This window comes from Neolamprologus brichardi, chromosome 14, assembly GCF_056152115.1.
Source record: "Neolamprologus brichardi isolate AB-2024 chromosome 14, ASM5615211v1, whole genome shotgun sequence".
NCBI lineage: Eukaryota > Metazoa > Chordata > Actinopteri > Cichliformes > Cichlidae > Neolamprologus > Neolamprologus brichardi.
Window position 1 is genome coordinate 23343454 of NC_142117.1, and position 3820 is coordinate 23347273.

Sequence of the window (3820 nt, forward strand, 5' to 3'; positions counted from 1 at the left end):
CCACCATGGTCACCAGCCATCTTGAGGTGTTTGCTCCCTCACATATACTAATGTGCCACAAACAGGATGTTAATATCACCAACCATTCCCATGTTATTACGGTGTATCCATATAAATGGCCCACCCTGTATATGAGTGCTTGTGTATAAATACACAAACAACTATGGAGGACCACAAGAGCCGCGCGCATCGAAATAAAAAATCCTGTGCTTAATTAATGAATTGTAGAATAAAATCTGCATTTGTAAATTCATTTTTGAATTCCCATTTAATAAACTGATTTTTAAAATGCTTTTTAAGTCTTCATTTCAAAAAACATTTTCGAATTGCACTTTAATAAACTTCATTTCAAAAACCTTTTTCGAATTGCACTTTAATAAACTTCATTTCAAAAACCTTTTTCGAATTGCACTTTAATAAACTTCATTTCAAAAACATTTTTCGAATTGCACTTTAATAAACTTCATTTCAAAAACTTTTTTCGAATTGCACTTTAATAAACTTCATTTCAAAAACCTTTTTCGAATTGCACTTTAATAAACTGCATTTCAAAAACCTTTTTCGAATTGCACTTTAATAAACTGCATTTTAAAAACCTTTTTCGAATTGCACTTTAATAAACTGCATTTCAAAAACCTTTTTCGAATTGCACTTTAATAAACTGCATTTCAAAAATCTTTTTTGAATTGCACTTTAATAAACTGCATTTCAAAAACCTTTTTCGAATTGCACTTTAATAAACTGCATTTCAAAATCCATTTCCCTTTCCTGTTCGCTCAGGGATTAACATGTGGATTAGCATTTGGATTAGCAGTTGGATTAACAACTTCATTTTAAAAAACCTGCTGCTATTCAAATGAGCCACACCGTGGGATGTAAGGAGCTCTCTGATTGGTTGGTCAGACACAGGCTGTCTGCCAGCCTGGATGTTTCTAGCTCATAGCTTCGCCCTGCTAAGAAGCCTGTGTGCTTGTACAAAGGCCGTTTGGCCTCGGGATTTACACTCGGCTCGACACGGATATGTGAAGAATGAAGGGACCCTGCAGCGAAAGGGAGAGCTCAACCTCTGGCTGAGTGCCTGTTTACAAAGTCTGACCACCTGTGAAGGTAACGTGCTAACGTGGCTAACGCTAGCATCACAGCACATAGCCCCGTTATTTTAAGGTCATCTTAGCTTATGAAAGTTTTACGTCGCAGCTGTACGAGCTAGCTACGTGTTTTGTAAGCTGCTGTGCTCTTCACAATTAAAGCTGGAAGCAGCTCAAACTATTAAAACCAGCACTGAGGCCTGTTACATTTATACAGTGTTAGAGCAACGGCTGCAGCCTATAGCCTTTAAACTAGCGATTAAAATGCTGACAGTAAACTCGTCAGTCCAGATGTTACCACATTACTTTGTGATACTTGTGAGTTAAAACAACTGAAACAGGCTGATTTAAAATAACAGCTTTCAGTTCTCTCATTCAGCATATAAAGACTGGAGATCACACTACTGATTTCAGCTCATTTAATATGTGAGTGCACAGATTCATTCAACTGGACATAAACGATGATCAAAGGTTGTATATATGATGAATTCATCAAATCCCAGCCTCTAACACAGTGCGCTGAATCTTAGCTTTGAATGTCCAGTATATTCTAATCAGTGCAATCTAAGCATTCACTGAACCTACAGTATCTACACCTGTGTGGCAAATGTGTGGTAAAGCTACAGATAATGAAATGTAATTATTAATACAATATACGTCATGAGAAACGAAAGCTGAAATTGATTCAGTTTAGTACTTTTCTCTGTATGCTCTGTGATCATAAAGGCCTTAAATTCTGTGATATATACTGTAAATGATTTTCACAGAGGTCTTAAAGTACTTAAATCACTGCTGATAGTCTGGTTGTTTATATTTTCACATTTTTGTGTCTGTAGGGCTGTTTGATGACAATTTGGACTCCTCTGGGAGATGAGGACACACCCACACCTGTTCCATACTGCAGCCATTGATGGTGTTACGGCTCTGAGTCAGCTTTGGGCCATCAGACGCACACACTGGAAAACCAGCACCTGGACTTCATGCAGGAGAGACGGCCTCAGTGATGATGGACTCTGCATCGTCTATTTTACCTCCTAATCTCTTTCTCTTTAACACACAATTAAAATCTTAGTGAGGAAGTCTCTAACTTGTACACATTTGTACTTTTACTTGTTTTATTAGTTATTTTTAAGAAGAGTAAAGTTATTCACAAAGTTTTTATTCTTCTGTATTTATTCTTTTGTATCATGTACCATAGTCATACTGAACTATACAGACCTGGTGAATTGGAGAAAAAAAAAATCATATATGAATGAATCATTCAGCTTCAGCAGTATTTCTATTCATCTTATGAATTCCAGTCTAATGTCAATTCACTGTTTGAGTTCAGTCTTGGTCTTAAACTCCAGAGAATACCACCTGGTTCAACAATTTTTTCATCTGATTATTGGGAAAACAGTTTTCTTCTGAGAGATGCTGCTAGAGCTGAAATAGAGCCCAAAGAAACAACAAAGTTTAGTCCCTCTGGATTTTCCATGGAAAATTGTTTTATCACTCACTCAGGTGACTTCTCCAGTGTCACGGATGAGTGATGAAAATATCTCCCACTGGAAACCATTGTGTCCAGTTAAAGTCAATCGACTTTTTCAAGGAGAGTTGTTAGATGCTGTGCTCATGAGGACAATGGGTTTTAAACTTGCAGCACAACACAAAGCTGAAATACTGGATCAACGATCAAAACAGATTGAGCAGAATTAGGTCAAAATGTAATATCCTCATATGATGACACATCACACATGATCCAGCATTGTTCTAAGAATGCAAACTTTCTTATTGGAAGTTTCCACAGCTGCCAGAAAGGGACAGATTTCTGGCTGGTCTTAATGAGTGGTCGTTGCTCTCTTGTTTTCTCTGGAATTGCTGCACGGAGGATGTAACACCCATGATAAGCACTGAGGTGTATGTCCTTGTCAGAAATGAGCAATGCTCAGCTTCCAGGTAAGGAGAAGTGGAACCAGAAGATATTCAAATGCATCTCTCCACAGCTGCTGATGAATTCTACAAAAAACAAAGTTTGTTAAAAACATTTGCAGGTGAATCACCACTGATTTATCACTGACATCCATTTACTCAAAAATTACTGACAAGTGGACAACTAGAATATATAGTTTATAATTTCAACATTGTACTGTAAAAAATGGAACTTTATATGACAAATGTGTGGTGCTTGTGGAATTTTTAACAAGGACCCTACAAAACTTTACAGTACTCATGCTGCCACACTTCTGATGGCTAGGTGTGCAGTTCCTGCTTTAAATGCATTCACTTTTAAGATTAAGAAATCTAAGTGATAAGAGGCCAGAAATGTTTGAACTTGCTTATGAACCTAAATCACTGGGGCCGTCTCTCCTGCATGAAGTCCAGGTGCTGGTTTTCCAGTGTGTGCGTCTGATGGCCCAAAGCTGACTCAGAGCTGTAACACCATCAATGGCTGCAGTATGGAACAGGTGTGGGTGTGTCCTCATCTCCCAGAGGAGTCCAAATTGTCATCAAACAGCCCTACAGACACAAAAATGTGAAAATATAAACAACCAGACTATCAGCAGTGATTTAAGTACTTTAAGACCTCTGTGAAAATCATTTGCAGTATATATCATAGGATTTAAGGCCTTTATGATCACAGAGCATACAGAGAAAAGTACTAAACTGAATCAATTTCAGCTTTCGTTTCTCATGACGTATATTGTATTAATAATTAAATTTCATTATCTGTAGCTTTACCACACATTTGC

At 37.4% G+C, this 3820-nt stretch overlaps 1 long non-coding RNA gene across 1 annotated transcript; it reads left to right on the forward strand.

Annotated features, from left to right (window-relative positions):
- The first annotated feature begins 859 nt into the window (after positions 1-859).
- LOC148098879 (uncharacterized) lies at positions 860-2245 on the forward strand. The gene is made up of 2 exons (XR_015719990.1): positions 860-1107; positions 1925-2245. It is a non-coding gene; the product is annotated as an uncharacterized LOC148098879 (long non-coding RNA).
- Positions 2246-3820: the final 1575 nt, after the last annotated feature.